At 39.1% G+C, this 21359-nt stretch overlaps 1 pseudogene; it reads left to right on the top strand.

Moving 5' to 3' along the window:
* Window positions 1–7423, top strand: part of LOC120571320 — a 7685-nt pseudogene extending 262 nt beyond the window's left edge.
* The last annotated feature ends 13936 nt before the right edge of the window (window positions 7424–21359 follow it).

Genomic DNA, 21359 nt, shown 5'->3' with positions numbered 1-21359 from the left:
ATATTAATTAGGCCATTATATGTATGATAAATATGATAATGATATGTGTCTATTTATACTGAATCTATAAACCTTGTTTGTCCTTTAGTGAAACACTCACTGAAGTTTTTATTCACTGCATCTTCTGGAGTCTCACACTTGTTAGAGCTTGTGGGTACTACAGTGGTTGATGAACTTCTGGTGGCTTACTGCGACAGCAACAAAAAGATAGCGGAACCAAAACACTGGATGAAAACATTTTTAGAAAACAATCCTCAGCATTGGGGAACGGGCAGTAAAGAGTGTTTTGTGGATCAGCCTAACTTCTTCAAAGCCTGGATGAGTCAAATGAAGCAGAGCTTCAACCAAACTGGAGGTAATATTTCACTATTTACTGCTAAACTGTTGTACATGTTAATTGTATATTAAAGTGACCCAAACGCATCCCTACGTTGAGATAATGAAATTCAAAACATCAACACATAGTCCAAATATCTTCACATACACAGGAAGAGGAAAAGCAGTAATACAAGACATCCTTTATTTCCTTCATTGACCTGTCAGATAATGAGACTGAGGGCTCTAACATCTGTCTGTATAATTCTTAAAGTATTAAATAACTAAGATTTGATACCGTCTGAAATATTTAGAATTAACTTTACCAGCCTGTCTAGGATTAAAGTTTTCATCATGTAAAGAATAAATATTCTGTTAAAGAAAACTTTCATCTCACAAAATCAGACTAATAAATTAAAAGTCTGTATTAGTAATTAATTATGAAATAAGAATTTTTATAACATGTAATGTTTGTGGTCAAACATCTGAGACAATGAGCTTTTAGATCAGGGGAAACCCGACTGTTTCCCATCATGCACTGGAGTTTTGCAGTCGGTGGAGAACAACTAACTGACTCTAAAAACTGCAGCTGACCCACTTTGTCCTGTTGTTGTAATCCAGGAAGTAAAAGTTGTGCAATAACGATGAGGCAGTGACACTATTATTATTATAATTATTATAATTATTATTATTATTATTATTATTAGTAGTAGTAGTAGTATTATGCATTATTATAATTCCAGTCTCTGTCTCTCAGGTGTCCACATTCTCCAGAGGATGAGTGGCTGTGAGTGGGACGATGAGACTGGAGAGGTCAATGGTTTTATTCAGTTTGGTTATGATGGAGAAGACTTGCTAGAATTCGACCTGAAGACATCGACATGGATCGCTCTGAAACCAGAAGCTGTCATCATCAAACAAAGATGGGATGCTGAGAAATCTAGAATAAAATACAATGAGATTTACCTCACTGAGATTTATCCTGAATGGCTGAAGATGTATGTGAACTACAGCGAGAGCTCTCTGCTGAGAAAAGGTAGAATCACATTTCCTGATGTAGTTTCATGAACACAACAATGTTCATACAGTCTGCTCAGACTGAACTGCCATTTTATTATCACTCCAATCAGTCTGACATCACCTTCTTTTTGGCCGTTTTCTGTGGTGGTAAGATTTGATCTAGCCCTCCTCAATCAGTAGAGACTGACAAGTTAGAGTGCTCTGACATTACTTTCTATCAATAGCCAATGATAGCCAGTACACAGTTAGCATACGGTGAGTAAGTTTAACTGCATTGACAGGTGGTCTGTCAGTTGGTCTGTTTGTCCTTCAGCTTGTTACAGACTGACTGGATGGCTGTAAAATACTGTACATATATTCATGGTCCCCAGAGAATCAATTGTAAAAACTTTGAACCTCTGACTTTTCAGCTAACGCCATCATCAGGTCAAATCCTTCTGTTTATCCAGACATTTGATTTATGACCAAATACCTGCAAAACTAATGACATTCTCTCAGCCTCAGCTGTACTTTAGGTTTAGCACTAGTGAGGAAATATTAGAATGCTAACATGCAGAACTGAGATTATAACCTGCCAAACATCAACATGCTGCTAAAATTAGCTCAAAGCATCGCTGTACATCAGAACAACCTCAGAGCTGCTAGCATGGCTTTAAACTCTTAGGGCCCTATTTTAATGATCTGAAATGCAAGTATCAAAGTGAAACGCAAGTAGCTTTGTGGGCGGATCTCGGGTGCTTTGCCTGGAGCACGCCAGCGGGAGCTGTCCAGGATGCGGCAAAGTAATAAATGCCCGTCTTGACCGGGTGGCGATGTTGCTGCGGCCTCTCGGGCGTATCTCCTCAAGTCTGGAGAGGATTGCTGCAGCCATGGAACGTGGGCCTCCAAACGCACCACCTGCACCTGTTGTGCACCTTCCTCTTCCCCCCACTCTATCTCCATCCACCCACTCCACCAGGAACACATCCTGGACCAGATCCTGCCGGAGTGTCCAATCCCACCGTATTTCAACATCACGTCTCCTTAAGTCCTCTAATATTTCCTCATTTATGTCATCAACACATCCATGATTCATGGAAATGTTGTGTAAAACACAACAAGCCACAAAGAATGCTGCGCTTTTTTGAGGACTGTACTGTAAAGTGCCTCCTGATCTATCCAAACACATGAAGCGCATTTTCAGTAATATGTTTCTTTGTAATTATGTATGGTTTGCAAAAATTGGAACTGCTGCGTCCTTGTAGATGAGAGAAGCAAAGTGTCTGCGCGTTGTGCGCACGCTTCATTATGGCCAAGCATGCGCCCCTAAAATAGCATCTGAATAACGCGCCATGTTTTCTGATACTGTAAAATAGCACCAAGTAACGTTTGCGCCGGAACACACCTCCTCTTTTCGCTGAACCGCCCCCAGGAGCGCAAATACATTCCCTAATTTACCGACGTGCGTCTGTGGAGGGAAAAGTCCGCTGTGCGTCGGTTGCAAAATAGGAATGATACATGCGTCGGTGTACAAAGGCAATTGCGCTGAGTGCAAGATAGGGCCCTTAGTCTTGTTGTTTGATGTTTATTTACTTATTTATTTTACTTGGAAGAATTTTCACACCTTCTGTTAACAATTCCCTATTTTTCTTCATTTTATGTTTTCCATTGTTTTTCTTTCCTTTCACGTTTGACCTTTCTCATCTCTCATCTCTCTCTCTCTCTCTCTCTCTCTCTCTCTCTCTCTCTCTCTCTCCTCTGCAGATCTTCCCTCAGTGTCTCTCCTCCAGAAGTCTCCCTCCTCTCCAGTCAGCTGCCACGCTACAGGTTTCTACCCTGACAGAGCCATGATGTTCTGGAGGAAAGATGGAGAGGAGCTTGCGGGGGACCACGGACCGGAGAGATCCTCCCCAACCACGATGGATCCTTCCAGATGAGTGTTGACCTGGACCTTTCATCAGTCCCAGCTGAAGACTGGAGGAGGTACGACTGTGTGTTTCATCTCTCTGGTGTGGAGGACCACATCGTCACCAAACTGGACAAAGCAGAGATCAGGACCAACAGAGGTGAGAATGAGATCAGAGTGTGGTTAAAGGGACAGCATTTTTGTCCTCCACGTTAGCTAGTAATTCCTCTTCAGAAACAAATAATAATAATAAACCAATTAAATAATAGTTAGCTAACCTTAACCCTAACCATTATACATAACCATTGCCACGCTGCCTGGAAGGCAACTTTGGGGGCAACAAACACCGCAAGAAATACTGGTCACATCATGTGAGCCTAACAACATTGAGGCCCTGTTTACACGAATACGCTGGTTTGTGAAAACGACAAAATATTTTATCAGATATGCCTTTCGTTGAGATGGTGATGGCATTTTTGGGGTTTAAAAACACCAAAAAGTGAAACCAGGTCCAGAGTGGAAATCTTAAAAACGCTCACGTTCCCATCTAAAGGGTAAAAATGCACTGTGCCAGTGTGTGTGTGTGTGTGTGTGTGTGTGTGTGTGTGCGCTGCATGTGTGTCTGTGTGTGCAATGTGTATGTGTGTGTCTGTGTGTGCATTGTTTGGAGCAATAACTCTAAACCTCCTCATCAACATTGTCAGCTTTTGTTGTTCTCTGCACTACTAGGGAGAGGAGAGGGAGGGAGGAGGAGGAGGAGAGGGAGACAAGTAAGGAAGGTGCAGGCGCACAGACTTGGTGGATCGCATTTCAAACACTTTTGCGTCACCATATGCACACCATATGCACGCAGATTTCACCCTCATAACGCTTGTCTAAATGCGGAATAAAAAGTGAGAACGCAACGCCACTTTTGCGTTTTCTCTTCAGATCACTTCCGTCTAAACATAGCCTTATTTTTTAAAGTCATAGAAAGCTTTAAAGCACTTAACAGACCATATTGTTTTTAACACACAGACACACACACATTCAACATTGACCCCACGTTTATGAGAATGTTTTATTCCTGTTTTATTGAGTCTGTTTTAACCTTCTGTTTTATATGCTGGTTTGGTTCTCTGTCCATGAAAAACAAAAAATGACTAGAGAGTATCGTTAGGACATGTGGCAAGTTTTCAACTTTCCCACTCTCTCCCACATCTACTCCAACAGAGTGGCAAAGAAGGCCCAATCCATTGCAGCTGACCCTAGCCACCCCTTGTCCTGCCAGTTTAAGTTACTTCCCTCAGGCCGTAGGTACTCCATGCCCAGATGCAGGTCAAATAGACTCAGAAACTCTTTTATCCCAACTTCTATTTCCATTTTAAACAATTTGCCAGAACTGTTTTAAATGTATGTATTTTGATTTACTATTGGGGTTTATATACTGTGGGTATTTCATGTTTTGCTGTATTGATGTTTGTCTTGTCTTTATGTCTGTCTGCTGGCTGTACAAATAATTGCCCCTCGGGGACAATAAAGTTACCTTGACCTTGACACACACACACACACACACACACACACCAGGCTTGTGCAAAATTCTGAATTTCAGAATTGGCCTCCATTCAATTCATGAATTGGAATTTGAATTGACTCCGCCCCACAGGAAGTTGAATTTGAATTTGAATGACAGGAAGTTGAATTAAATTAATTGCAATTCGAAGAAATTCCACACAGTCACACATCAGAAACAATGTGTTGAATCTCACATGCATTCAGTGCTAGGAAGGTTACTTTAGAAATTGCTTACTGTTATAAGTTACCCATTATAAATGTGGTTTGGAATACTTCATCAATGCAAAGCAATTTACTTTTAATTTGATTAGTTACTAATTGAATTACACATTTTACCTCAGTAATACAACTACATTAATTTTGTAATTTAATAACATAATTTCATTACACGTAACTAGTCACTCCTCAACCCTGCATACATTTTGTTCCAAAATATAGATCACTAGATCAAGAGAACAAATATTTCTATTAATTCCACAATTGAAAAGAATTGTTTTCTTGATTTACAATAAGTAATAAGTAAAGTGTGCTTGCATGCTTTTAAACACATCATATCCAGTGTTGGGGGTTACTCCTTATGACGTAATGCCACAATATAATCACATTTGGTTGTAACTGAGTAATGTAATACATTAATGTTACTGTTACTGTTGTGTTGTGAGTTGAAGGTGTGTTTAAGCCCTTTATAAGCTATATGCCAGGCTCTTGCTGTGTTGCGCTACAGTAATGCAATGAGTAGAGTAATGAGTTACTATCCATAGAGAATAACAAGTAAGGTAATGCATTATGGGGTTAAGGTTAGGGTAAAAGTGAATAATGTGTATTACACATTCTTGAGTAGTGACCCCAACACTGATGATATCAAATATCAGTAGCATAATACCATCAAGAGATGGTTTCAAAATAAAATGCCTTTTATGTAGATACCTTTTGAAATTTGAAGTAACCTTGATGGAGCCACAGACTGGAGCACTGCCGTGCTTGCATGGCTCTGTGGTTTCCAGGTGTTCGTGTTGGAATTGGTTCTTCAAAATGAACTAGTGCAGATGACCTTTTAGGCCTGCTATTATTTTCCATGTCACTGTTATTATAGGTGTCAAATCTATAAACATTTATAATCTGAAGTTGTAAGGAACTTCTGAAACTTAAAATGTCCAGTGTTGACCATCAAATTGTGTAGAAAAGAAGCTTTCAAACAAATGTCCACCTCAAATTGTTTGGCAACCATTTTAAATACTTGGTTAAATTAAAGCATTCTGGGAAATGGTGTCATGTTCCATCATGTTCCACAAAATTAACATTCACTGCTGGGAGAAAACATTTCCTGAAAAATTTAAATGTAAGTAGTTCAGACTAATATCAATTATAGAATATGTAATGCAATCATATCTGACATATATTGTAAAGCTTAATTATTAAACACTTCACTTAAATTATGTATATGAATTTCTTAGAATTTTTATTGAATTGCAATTCTGCTTCCTTTAATTCAAATTCGAATTGTAATTCTAGATCCTGTTTTTGACATCAATTCAAATTCAATTCAAATTCGAGAATTTAATTGGAATTTAAGAGTCATTCTCAATTCAATTCTGAATTGTGCACAAGCCTGACACACACACACACACACACACACATTTTGCTTAAAGGATTTAAGATTTAAGAGTTTTAGATCTTATTTATTTTTGAACGTGCATTGCTCTCCGCCAAATGCGGAGTCTGTCTTTCAAACACACACTTTTAAGATAATAGCTGATTAGCCTTATAGTTCACAGTAACAAACCCACATGTATGTATGAATACCACATCAATAGATGGAGTACTTCTGTTCTAACCTGATTTATCTGTACAGGTCTTCATTTTTATTTTTCTACAACAGAGAAGCCCAGTCACATGATCGTCCCCATCACTGCTGCAGTGGTTGTTCTTGGTCTCATCCTCATTGCTGCCACTGGATTCATCGTTTACAAAAGGAATAAAGGTGAGAGAGACAAATACAAAGAACATGTACTTAATTTACTTTTTAAGTAGTTTGATTTTAATCTTTGAGTTGATGCTTTAATCCAGGTTGTGTTTGAATTCCCAACAATTTGAGTAATAGTAATTGCTGTATTACTCAAAGCCTGTGAGTCCTGATAATATGACTATACCACGATGATGTGGGAGAGAGGAGAAAAGAAATAAAGTAACCAAACAGAAGAGAGGGATGGATTTATTTCAGTTTGAGTGAGTAGAAGAGGGGATCATAATATTCAGTGGGGGAAAGATGACGAAAGATATTCTGGCATTTCCAACAGTAACTGAAATGTATTGTCTTTTGTTTGGATTTCAGCCAAATGTCCTGCATCTAGTAAGTAGAATTAACTTTTATTCTATTTCAAATGATCTGACACACTTTATGGTGTAGATTAAAAATATTTCACATTATTGTGCACGGGCACAATAAACATAAACAAACAAACAAAAGATTATGTTTTTTTAGGACGGTTTCCTGCATTTAGTGTTTATAAAGGTTTAGAAGAGGATGAGTGTACACAGTTTCACACTAACAGTCTGTTTCTGACCTTACAGGTCCTGACAGCAGCTCTGAGACTAACTGCACTGACTGAAAGAGGCTTCCTGCAACAACCGTGAAGTAGTAATAATTTATGTGCTTGATATTGTAAATGTTAAATGTAATAGTTAAAAGTCTTACATTTCAAAATCAAAATTTAAGGCCTTAAAAAGTCTTAATTTTGCTGAAGTAGGCTATTGTGTTTAGTTGTCTTAAAGGAGAATTCCGGTCGATTTCAACACGTAGCTCTGTTGTTTGTAAATTTGGAGTGCTGTCAGTAGTGAGAAAAATGAAAACAGGGCAAGTTTTAAATGTGCTTTTAGCCTGTTAACATGTTCGAAATGTCATTGCAAGTGCTTACCCAAAGTTGTGCTAATTCAGCTCTGTTTAGTTCCGGTGTTGATACTGCAAGGAGTGCTTCGGGACCATCTACAAACTACAACACCAAAAAGAGATACAAAAATATTTTCAAAAATAGGCATGTAATTATTTTTTAAAAGTAAGTGCTGTAGTAAACTAGCATGAGACAAGTACACATTTAAAACTTGTCCTGTTTCAGACTCCTGGGTGCTAACGCTAGCAAGAGGATAACACGTGTAGGCAGCCCCGATTGTTTTAATTTTTCTCGCTACTGACAGCAATCCAAATTTACAAACAACAGAGCTACGTGTTGGAATCGACCGGAATTCTCCTTGTAATTTTCCTACATAATAATAATAATAATAATAATAATAATAATAATAATAATAATAATAATTTTAATAATAATTTATACTTTTTTGGATTAATCCCGCAAGGGGAAATTCCAATATTTTCACTCTGTTATTACACACAGGTCTGAATTACACACACATGCTCAGAACCTATACATGCACTAATGGAGAGATGTTAGAGTGAGGGAGCTGCCCATGGAAAGGCACTCCGAGCAATTTGGGGTTCGGTGACTTGCTCAAGGGCACCTTGGCAGTGCCCAGAAGGTGAACTGGCACCTCTCCAGCTACCAGTCCACCACCATACTTATATAGTGTTAACTCTAACGGTGCAGATCCACTTGTCCGTGCGACGCTTCTGTCGCGTCGCGCCCCGCTCTATTCCTATGGGTGACGTCAAGCGACTTCAACGCTCCTGCAAAGCATTCCGGGAAGGCAGCGCTACATTTGAAAAAATGCTGCGCGTCAAAAAGCTTGCCGATGCCCAGCTTTATGCAAATGAATCGCGTTGAACGCGACGCGACTATCCAGTAGAAGTAGACGAAAATCTTTCAAACTGACCTTTGTTGATCTGAAATGAAGACATATTCAGCAACTGCATGTCCTATTTCTCGCTTAAAATGTTTTCAGAAACACATTTCGGTGAACTATTTTTGTAAAATACGAGATTGTATTCTCAACGAGCCGCCATGACACTCTGTTGAAATTGTCGAGTAGCCACACCCACGTCACGCGTTAACCTTCGTTAACGTCACGCTCGTCCAATCAGCTGCTGGTTAGGGGCGTGGAGCATCAACCATGGCTATATGACGTCGCGACACCACCCGACAGTCGTGTCGCAAAAGTGGATCTGTACCGTAATGCTCATTGAATGCTCCTGCGCGGTTTAGAAAGTTAGTTTTTTATTCTGTGGTGTTGTAGTTCTTTCTTTCGCTAGTCCACATATAATTCGCTGTATAGAGCTCAACAGTCCCGCCCACAGTGGGTTCCGGAAGTAAAAATACAATGCAATTTCTCCATTGACAAATTGGAGTATAAGCCATAAAATCTTAACCGTCGATGATAGACTTAAAACCAGCATGACAACGTGACTAAGCGATTGTATATGCTCATATAGACGCCAGAAATCATGGGGCACCAACCTTGTTTTGATTTGCGATGTCTTGGATAAGTACTTCATTACCCACAATCCTGAACAATTCCACAGTGATGCCTCTGATTGGTGGAACTCATGCTGGTGACGAGGGGGGGTGTCAGTACCCGATCTGTGCTGCCAAATCACTATCTGTTCCGCGCTTCTGCCGTTAGCCTCCGACGGGAAGCTAACGTTAGTTTAGCTAACAGCTAATTTGGCTAACCGCTAGCTGACAGCTTGATTCAGTCTAAAATAACATTAACTCAAACTATAAACTGGGGAAAGCAGGCTACAGCTGACGTAACAGTTGTTATATATTTTAACGGTTATTTTCAGGTTTTATTTTGAGGGTCTTTTTAAAGTTATTACATGCTGTCTCAGCTAGTGGTTAGCCGAATTAGCCGTTAGTTAAACTAACGTAGTTTTTTTTTTCAGTGGTGCGCGGTGGTGTATGGGATGAGTAGTTCCTTCGCTCTGAAATTACTATTTGTACACAGTCTTGTACCTTTGACTTTTTTGGGATTTTCTGTTCGTTTTTTTACTCAAAATAGTACATTGTATGCTTATGAGTCACGTACCATCTGGTTAGCCTAAGGCATGGTCTAAACCTCTTTATATGCAGATTTTTCCAGACGTCAATGGGAGAAATGAACGGGAAATTTACTTCTGGAACCCAAGGTCTCTCAGAAGACGGGCGGGACTGTTGAGCTCTATTACGACTACAAGTGAGACCAACATGCTAATATAAATTGCAGCCAATCAGCTTTTGGGTTATTGGTGCAAGTCTCTTTCGGATTTTACCACACACAAAAAACGGGTTTATTCTTTAGATATGTGGAAGTGCAAGTTTAGCGATACTTGGCTTGTGTTGAAGTTAAAAAAGTTAAAACAATGTACTTTTGGTTATGCAGCTTGCAGGTAGATCTAATCAAATAACTACACTAATCAGCATTTGACTGCCTCACCCAAAACCTAGCTTCTAAAGAATTAATCAGGTCATGTCTGACATTTAGCATATGAAGAAGACTCATTGTCCCCACAGGAAAGGTAACTATTGTTTCTGCTTTTGGGGAGCCACTCCCTGCTAGGGCCAGACGTGATTAGAACAAAGGAAATGTAAACTTGAACCGAATCGGCACTACCATGTGAAACGACCTTTGTCTGTGACCTGGAGTAAACCTGAAATCAGAGGTGTGTCTTTAACCTGGGACAGTTTCCATTCAGGGAAACACCCACAATTCCAAGGGATATAATTCTGATACTGAGTAAGATTCGGGACTTCAATCTAGGGCTGCACGATTATGGCCAAAATGATAAACACGATTATTTTGATCAATATTGAGATCACGATTAATTATCACGATTATTTGTTGATTTTAGCCAAAACAAATTTTATTGTCACATAATTATATAATTATAACTGCTTTTACATCCATATTGTGCTACATTCCTACTAATACATCCATATTGTGCTACATTCCTCCTTTATTGAAGGATACTGTGAAGGAGAATGCCATTTCAGCTGTTGTGCCAACCGCTTCCACACATGCATGTTTTCCCGTGAAAGATACAGGCAACGCATTTTCTGTTCACGTTAACGGCACATGTGGTGCCTGGTATCTACCAGACGAAATAGCTACGCGGATTTCTGTGGCTCATTACGCTGCCATTTACATGTCTGCGTTGCGCTCTGATGCTTCGAAACCCACGTTAGAGGAAACCTAAACATCGCTGAATGTCACGCTAGTAAACACTAATAACACGTTACACAGCAGGTAACGTTAGCCTACCGTTAGCCACAGTAGTAACTGAATTAAACACGGCTAAAATGCTGACTGCTAAACAGTGTAGTGTATCTGTATTTCACTGTAGGATTCCAACAGCGGACGTCCAACAGTCTGCTGCTAAAGCTATGAGCTAAAAGACACAAACTAGCACTGGTCACTGCTGTTGTCTGAAAAACAACACAGACGGGAAAACGTTGCGTTTACTGGTAAACTGGTAAACATTGTGACCGGCTTATGATGACCGACTGCTACCTGTTGTGGAATTTTCCTCACGTTACTCTGTCCTCTGTGACTGTCTACATCTAGAAACTAAGCTGGCGGTGCAGGCAGGGAACAGCTCTGATTGGCTCATGGAGACATGTGATCAGACAGTGGTTTATGGAGCGCTAGATTGGCTTTGCAAAAACAGTTCTATGAAGGGAATGACGCATTTTAAATATCGCTCGATCACGCAAGTTTGATCGTGGGAAGCCAAAATCGTGATCGTGATTAAAATTCGATTAATTGTGCAGTCCTACTTCAATCTGTGACCCGCAAGGGAAGCAGTTGGAGTCCGCTGTTTACAGTGTATTGTTTTGTCATGTCGCATGGCTGCAATCTGTGTCCCCGCAAGGGGAGTCATGTTTGCAGTCTGCTGCTGACAGTGTTTTCATGTTTTATGTCTTTGATTGTGATTTGACTGTCGTTTTTCATGTTGTTTTATTAAACCTCTTGCTTGACTTCCAATTCGAACCTAGCCTCTCCTTCGTCCTCAGAAATCTAAGAACACGTCATTTAGTGAAATCTTAACACTTGAAAAACAGAATTTAGGGCAAAAAGCCAGTTGCTTACAATGTATATGAAGCAGGCCCAGATTGGCTAATCGAGAGCACCGGGAGAATTCCTGGTGGGCCGGTCAGTTTTTGTGGTCATGAGGGTCGGTGGTCATGGCACTGGGTTGAAGTCATAGTTGAAATACATCATGTGGATGCTGTCCCTAGGTTACCTTCTGCACTCACAGTCCACTCTTTTAATTTATTACTTTTTTATTATATATTTCTCACAGCCCACTCAGAGTGCAGCCTAATGATGACGTATTTATGTTTTGTCTCCTTCGACAGCAGCACCTTACTCAAAAAATTATTTATACAATTCAGTCAGTGGTGCTTGTGATATGTGAGCAAAAATAAACTATAAAAATGGATAATAGACAGTGTAAGGCGGCGCTGAAAAGACAAAAATTAAAAAAGGGACAAAAGTTTAGGCCAGATGATCTAAACGGAGCAACTTTTTCATTAAAACCAGCGGAGTAAAACGCCAAATTGAGAAGATGAGACGGGTAAACTAAGCTAGTTAGGAACATTGCAGATGCTAGTCATCATGCAAAATCTTGTAGCTCCTCAGCAGCAGCCACTAGTCAGTTTGCTGCTAACAGTGAAAGAGCCAGTAGTACCAAGCAACAGCCATGAGCCCATAACTATAGAGTGGGCAGGTAGAATTAATATTAATAAAGAGTATGGTGTAGACCTGCTCTATATGAAAAAGAATGCCCTGAGATAATGATGCCAGATGATTCAGCACTACATTACTGAAACTGACTTGATTAAAAAGCTTTGTAAAAAGGGGAGATTTGTGCTGAGAAATGTGAGAATTTCTACCATTAGATTTAGTGTGAGAAGCAGAGCCAGTACCAGTAGTGTGTAAGGGATAGCTGCTGTCAGTATGAAAGGCAGAGGGAAGCTGTTGTACCACAGTGTGGGAACAACCAAACATGATCACATTAGTTAGGATATAACCACTTCATATGCCCAAATGTTACTAGTGACCCATTATGCTTTTTATCATTAAAATGAGGATAGTAAATATACAAAGCCCACAATTGAAAGGGAATAAGATGAAAGTAATATCAAACATTATAAAAAAGAGATGACGTGTCATTAGAAAGTGCAATACATTTGTTTCTTTATTTTTATTTTTTTTATAGGTTTACATATTTTATTTCATTTCAAGGTTTGGATATGTGTGAACACTAATTTGCACAAACAACAGATTGTGATATTGTTGAACATTACATTGTGTTGTTGTAACGTATATTGTTGGTAACTTTTCTAAAAAATCTACATTGTAAAGCAACACTTACTGTGTTTGTACTGAATGATATTTTACAAAATTACACTGAATTACAAGACAGTGTGTTATTGCAGACCTGCATACTTAAGTTTTAATTACATTATTTTAAAATATCATGTCAGTCATGACGTAAAGTGGGCCGGTCTAAGGCATGCACCCAACACTCATCAGAACAGAGACCCTCCTCCTCCTCCTCCTCCCTCCTCCTCCCTCCTCCTCCCTCCTCCTCCTCCCTCCTCGAAGAAAAAACTGAATACTAAACCGCTAAACCAGCTCTGTCCTTATGGCGGGTAACACTTTACAATAAGGTACACAAAAATGTAGGTAGTTACTGAGGAACGAATGAGGAATGTATGAGGAATGAATGGTTAGTTAATGAGTAGTTACTGATTGAGTGTGATTCAAGCACTAATGGTTAGTTACTAGTAAACAGACTGGTAGTTTCTGTTAAATGAATGGGGAAGGAATGGTTAGTTAATGAGTTACTCATTCAGTAATGGTAGTTAATGCTTAACTAATCATTCACTACCATTGTTACTGAGTGGTTAATCATTAACAAATGATTAGTTAAGCATTAACTACATTACTGAATGAGTAACTACTCATTAACTAACCATTCCTTCCTCATTCCTTCCTCAGTGACTACGTACATTTCTGTGTACCTTATTGTAAAGTGTTACCAAAAAGCAAATCCATGACCTGAAAACCTGTGTGTCTGACAGTGAAACACTCCATCAGGCTTTCTTCACTGCTTCTTCTGGAGTCCCAAACTAGTTACAGGAAACAGCTGGAACTAAGGTTTTTATCATAAATTTGATCATACTGCATACAGTATGAAAGCAAATATTCAATAAAATGAACACTAAATCCAGCTTCCTTTGTATTTCTTACTGTCTCTTTACAGCTAAGATTAAAAGAATATCCAGAACTCTAATAAAGTTCCTGTCACATCAATATTTGAAACTATTTTGCATCATAAATATGCATTAACAAAACTTGTTTAACTGAACATTAAGATATTAAGTGATAGGACCCGTCAGAAAGTCACAGGATACGTTGAAATGGTCATGTGTAAATTCATAAATCATATTTAAATGTTTGTGGATACAGTGATGATCTGATAAGCGTTGCTGAGGTAACAACATCTGGAGAGAACTGATGCTACTGTCCAGCTGTTTCTGCAGACCTTTGGAGAGAGATCACTACAGCAGCTACCAACTAAAGTCAGAAAGAAAGAAACCAGAATGAACACTATTAGTTTTTTCCATGATTCATTAAACCAGTTCTAAAATGCTTGTGTATAGGTTCAAATGGGAATTATGGGATTCATCATGATTTTCTATTTGATAAACAGATTTGCGTAAGTTTATCAGACCTGAAACATAACAATAAAAAGATTAAAACTTAAATTGTTTAGTTAAATGTGTGAGGATGAAAGAACACTGCAATCCAGATCTTCCATTAGAGTTGGTTTAGTGAGGAGTGAGTGTTGAGGCTCAGAGAGTCTTTCCTTCTGTTACCACTAGAGAGCAACACAACTCTGACCTGAGTCAGCTGGGAGAGAAGTCAGCACAGAGAAACAAGCTGCTACAACATTAGCACCAGCTCCAGCATTTCAATGGGTTTCCTTATGTTCATTTATCAAATATTAGAACACAATGTTTTTCTTACAAAAAAGCCAGTACTCTGTCAAAGTCCATTTAAAAAGAAAAATTAAACTATGGTACTCTTTAAAACTTTGGAGTAAATCTTTTCTATTGTGGTGTTGATATTAGGATTTAGTACAATTAAAGATAAACGTTAATGGTTACAGATCTAGAAATCCATTGGGGTCTCACCACGCAGTTCGAATCCTGCTGACATCATTTGTTTGAGGGTGGCAGTAACTCAGTCTATAGGGGGGTTGGGTTGGGAACCAGAGGGTTGCTGGTTGAAGAGTGTGGACTGGTAGCTGGAGAGATGCAGTTCACCTCCTGGTCCCTCCCTCCAGCAACATTCCCACTTCCTCAAACCCGTTCTTCACGGTTGTCTACCTGTCCACCAGATGCCCTCTGACTTTTACTCCTGTCCCAGTCCCCTTACTCCCACATCCAGCCACTCCCTTCTGTCCTGCAATAACCCCTTTCCCTCCAGTCACCTGAACTCCGCCCGTCTGCTCACCTGTTCCCACTGTCCTCTTCAGCCCTGCAGAGATTTAGACGGCTCTTTTCATCTCACTCCTCACCAGAGATGCTTTGTTGTTTCTTGATTTCCAGCCTCTGTTACCTGGAGCCTGTTGCCTCCCTGCACCCCTCCCTGTCCATTCCTGCTACCTCTGGACTCTATACTACCTCTGTTTGGACTAGCCAGTATGCTGATGTATGTACACCTTTACAATCAATCCCTAAACTGTCTCCGGGCGGTCCAGTTGTCTACATTGGGTCCTACTCCTCACACTCACCCATGGCAGTGTTGTGTCAATGCTAGTGGATATATGCGTTATTATTCCAATTATTAATAATCAGAAAAGTTATTCAGCCCTTTTTTTTTATTCCTTTTTTATTGGTGTTTCAAAATGTAATGTTCATTTTGGTCCTGTGTAGCTCTGGGACACACCTATAATTTATTTCCCCATGTACTTCAACATGATAAGACTATTTGTAATAACTGGATCATATTGAATACATCATATTCACGTATTCATGTCTTTATCAAAACAAGATGAAAGTTACTTCTCTTCTGTCATGTTTCATCTCCAGGTAAGATCACATTCTAAATCTTTATTTCACTTTTCACTCAGCTCAGCATTTTGTTTCCTTGTAGATCAAACACACTTGTTCACACTCATTTAGTTTCACTTTTACCTCTGAATACAGTACATCATATTCCCCATGAGGGTGATGATAATGTTTTTATATTTATACTGAATGAATAACCCTTGTTTGTCCTGCAGGGAAACACTCACTGAAGCTTCCCGTAACTTCATCTTCTGGAGTCCCAAACATGTCGGAGCTCGTGGCTGCTGCAGATTGATAAACTTCTGATGGGTTACTGCGACAGCAACAAAAAGATAATTGAACAAAAACAGGACTGGGTGAAAACAATCTTCACCAGTTGGAGTGGTACATTCTAGTGTTCTGAACCAAACAACAAACGGGCGTAGCACAAAATTCTGGGTCCTGTAGATAGACATTTTCTATGGGCCCCTCCCCACATCCACAGCTATTCATTCTAGCATCTTTTTGGGCCCTCCTCACATGAGGGCCCTGGGTACTCAGTCCCCTTTTTCCCCCCAGTCCGACGTCCCTGAACATAAAAGCCAAAATGGATCACTTTAAGCAGTGCTTCAACCAAAGTGAAGGTACAGTATTTATGCATGTTACATTTAACTTTTACTGCTAAACTGTAGAGTGACCTAAACTCATTCCCACCCTGAGACAATGAAATTTAAAACATCACCAGTCAAAATATCTTCACAAAAACACACATACACGGGAGAGGAACTACAAGACATGTCCTTCATTCACCAGTCAGATAATAGTTTGACACAACATCGTAATTCAAGAATCGAATTGCTTTGTTGTCTAATATATGATCATTTCAATTCATGTAATGTCTTTGAGTACTATGAAAAGCATTCTATAAATATAATGTATTATTATTTTATATACTGCTTTATTAATTATTACAGTCTCTGTCTCTCAGGCCATTCTCCAGAGGATGAGTGGCTGTGAGTGGGACGATGAGACTGGAGAGGTCAATGGTTTTAATCAGTATGGTTATGATTGAGAAGATTTCCTAGCATTGGACCTGAAGACATCGACAGTTCTAAAATGCTTGTGTATAGGTTCAAATGGGAATTATGGGATTCATCATGTTTTTCTATCTGATAAACAGATTTGCGTAAGTTTATCAGACCTATTATGCTTTCTGCACATTGCCTACTTGCTCTCACATTAATAAAGTCTATGTATTTATTTCCATCTGTTCATAAAATGTATTATAATCTTTTTTGGATGTGCTATTATGAATGTGTCAGGTCTGTTTAAATAAAGTTCATAAAGAAAATTGATCGTAAAGACTTTATTTTCTCTTCACAATCAAACAAGTAACAAGTATTATGTCTGTGTTAAGATACAACATTATGTCTTTCTAATGTGAATCTCCACGTGTCTCAGCTATTCTCCTCTCTTCTTCTCCCAGTGATGTGCCGATCACAAAGTTTAACTGTAAAACTTTCAGAACTGCCTCGAGGGATAATTCTACAGTTTGGTGCCCGTATATACCGCGACGCTGTCTGGAAAGCTGCAAAGAAATCCGCCTTTCTTTAAAACAACAAGCTACGTTTTGCCGAAGACCTGTCCCCAGCAGTCAGAGAGCGAAGGATGCAGCTGGGATGCGTGGCACTGCGTGGCAAAGCGAGAACAAGGGAAAGCTGCTTACGCCGTTGGAGGTCGAGGCGCTTTTGCCAACGGGGCTGAGCTGCTTCCACATACCTGAAAGTGGTAAACGCCACACCTGCCAACATGTGCCTTAAGCCGATTACGCTATAATAACCCAAATGCTTTTCATTCACTGTGGTATGTTTCTCTATCTGTTCTGAGAAACACTTTATTTTTAAAATGTTTGTCTAAGGGCTGATGAGCACATTAATGACACTCAACTAAATATGTTTACAAGACAACATCTATTACATCCAGTCAAATGTTTGCAATGTCCTAGAGGCTAGCACTTTATGTCTATTCATTGCTAATAACTGGTATGTGTTAATTTGTCGACTGAGAATCTAAGTACCTCCTTAGTTTTCATTGCTTTACTTAGTTTCACAATGCACTTTTTATTTAAGTTAAAATGGTGCAGTTCCTTACAGTAAGGTTAAGTCTAACTTTACTTCTTACATTGTTCTATCTGTTGTTGTTAATACGTCTTTATCTATCATTACTCTCAATGCCAGGGGGATAAGGAATATTGTTAAGTGCAAGGTGTTATTATGTTTGTCAACAGCACAATTATGATTTCTATTTCATTCAAGAGTCCCATTCAGTAGTAGATTATGGAGATCCCATGGGGAAATGATCTGTGGCAGGCTCATGGGTCTGAACATTCTGCTGGTGTTATAATTTTCCAGGGACTATTCTTTCATCTGTCAGTGATACATCAGGTCATTTTATTTTTCAAGTGTTAACCACTGAAAACTTTACTTTGATAGTTATTAACATATATGGCTATAATTCTAATGAGAATGAAATAATGCTTGAAACTTTAGAGAAGCATATACAAAATACCCTTAATAACTTTCCAAATTCAGGTATAGTAATAGGGGGGGATTTCAACATATTAGATCACAACATTGACTGTTGGCCTCCATGTGTTTCCACTGCAGTAAAAGAAAACTTAAAATTATTTATGCAAAAATTGAACTTGATTGATGTATGGAGGTTTAACAATCCTAACATAAATGCTTTTACTTGGAGTAATAGAAGTGCCGCCAGACGTTCACGATTGGACTATTGGTTAGTTTCTGATCATTTGAGTATTGATAAAATATCAGTTAATATCATCACAACCCCATTAACAGATCATAATGCAGTCTCCATCTTTATCCCCTTGCACTCTGCCCCCCTCTACCAGATGTAGAAATGCTTACTGGAAACTAAACAGTTCGCTTTTACAACACAACACAAAAACTAATATTGGAATTGTCACAATGTCATCATGGCAGCCTGTGCTGCTTCTTGTTCTGTGTGTTTTTTGTTTTTTTTCACTCATGTTCTCCCTCCTGTGCTGATTGCTGTGGCCGTGGCTTAGCTGGCAGGTGGCTCCAGGTGAAGCTCATTCCCTAATCAACCTCCTGCAGTATTTAAGGCTGGCTCTGTGATCCACTCATTGCCAGATTGTACAGTCTACTAGTGTGGTATAGTGGCAATCCTAGTTCCCGGTGTTCCTGGTGTTCTTGCTTGTCTTGCTTGTGTAGCTAAAACTGATTTTCTGTGTTTGTCTCATGTTGCAGCCTGCCTTGCTCGTTCGTGTGCCTGCCTGCCTGCCTGCCTGCCTGACTGCCTGCCTGCCTGCCTGCCTGCCTGCCTGCCTGCCTGCCTGCCTGCCTGCCTGCCTGCCTGCCTGCCTGCCTGCCTGCTCCTCATACCTGCTCCTCTCTCTCTCAGTGAGGATTGGACTCAATAGTTTGTTGGTCTCTGGAGGAGGCCTACCACATGTCACCCCCACCACGTCACGGGGCACGCTCTGGAGAGCACACAGCACCCACCACTCACCACTGGATTCCCTCGACACAACTTCACATGTTTTGCCACCAGCACATTTATTGTATATATTTCACGCATTAAATCATTTACTTTTACTTCTTGCGTTGGTCGTCTGCTTTTGGGTCCCACCTTCTGTGTCGTTCCGTAACAGGAATTTTGGAATAAAGCAAAAGTCCGAGGATGCTTTTGGTAGAAATTGTGAACTTCTGAAATTTAAAACTGGCCAATATTTGAGGAATTATGGTAGTATCTTATCCAAAAATCATAAATTGGAGGAACAAAGATTGGTCTCTAAAATAATTTCTTTGTACCAGAAGGACCCTGCAGATATATCGGAAGAAGAAAGACTAACTTTAATTTCGGAACAACTTAAACTAAATTAGATTTATTCCAACAAAGCAAAAGGTGCCTTTGATAAGGTCAAGAAAAAGGTGGATTGAAGAAGGGGAACAGAACTCTGCCTATTTTTTCGGCTTAGAAAGATATCATGGGAAATTCAATTTAATCCAGCAATTTAATATTACAGATTAGATTCTGTAATTGATAATCCGAAGAGCATATTTTATTTCTGTTCGGACTTCTATAGAAATGTATACAAATCGAAATATTGACATCAATCAACCACTACATTCCTGAACCCTCTTATTGTCACACCAATCTCTCAAGATGATAGGAAACTCTGCGATGACCCATTTGCAATTCAACATTGTAAAACTTACAAATCTCCTGGAGTTGATGGCCTCTCTACAGAGTTTTATCAGGCTTTTACACAATCATAGAGATGCTCTGTAAACTTTAATTTGATTAGTGATAAGACAAAGAGAAAGCTTAATCAGTGGCTGCAGAGAGATTTATCCTGAAACGAAGGATATTGTTGACAAAGGCAGAAGTTTATCCCGACGCATAATATGCAGCTATCCCAGTGTTTGTCAACAAAAAGCTCTTGTAATTCCATTGATAAATTACTTTTCAATTTTATTTGGAAAACAAGACGCATTATGTGAAAAAAATATGTTATTATGAACACCTTTGAACGTGTTGGTCCTAAACTTTCTTGATTTTACAACCCCTTAATAATACTTTTTAAATAAAATGGATAAAGCATTTTCTAAAAAATCCCACATCTACATGGAATTTTATACCTAACTATATTTTCTCTAAGGTTGGTGGTCTTTGTGTGATTATAAAATAGAAAAAATTCCCTTAATCTTATCTAAATTCCACAAACAAATAACTCTTAGCATGGTCGGTATCTACAAACATAATTTCCCTCACATAGATGCTTCATCTGGAATAATCGGCTTATTAAATTCAAGAATAAATCTTTATTTTATAAAACTTGGTTCGATAATAAACATAATTCCTAGTATCCCAACTATTAAATGATAATGGATCATTGCTGATTATTCAGAATTCCTTCATACTTGGCATTCAATCACCCCAAAGGCATTATGGAGCCTTTCACGGTACAACTCTCTAGGGCTGAAAAACATTTTGCTTACCAGCTTTGGACCCTAAGTTGACCTCTAGTTGGTAATATGTTTCACCACACAACGGGAATAATAATCGTAACATTTTAGCTTTAATCCAGAGAGATGTCACCAGCACCCTAATGTTGTTCCCTATTGGTCTAACTTTGTTGACAACCTGAACTGGGGAATATATGGAACCTTCCTCTACAAATACCTCCATCATACGAATAAAGTAAGAGAGAAGTTTCTTTCAAAAATCATACACAGAGTATTATCCTGCCAAAGGAGTATCTCCTTAGGTTTAAGCTTGACATATGTGTTAACTGTTCTTTATGTGGAATATGTCCAGAAACAATGGTGCACCTGTTCTGGCCGTATCCCTACACCATCACTTTTCTGGAAAGATCTATCTCAATACATTACTGATAAACTTCGTCTCATTTTTTCTGTTGTGTGGAGAAGATGTTTGGTTTCCATGACAACAAAATAAAAAACAGAAAGAAATATACCTAATTAACTTATTGATCATTTTAGGGAAATATCATGAATTCATAAAGCCAATTTCGTAACTCTAAA

This window comes from Perca fluviatilis, chromosome 13 (assembly GCF_010015445.1).
Source record: "Perca fluviatilis chromosome 13, GENO_Pfluv_1.0, whole genome shotgun sequence".
NCBI lineage: Eukaryota > Metazoa > Chordata > Actinopteri > Perciformes > Percidae > Perca > Perca fluviatilis.
Note: the sequence above shows the minus strand (reverse complement) of the source record. Positions and strands in the feature narration are given on the sequence as shown.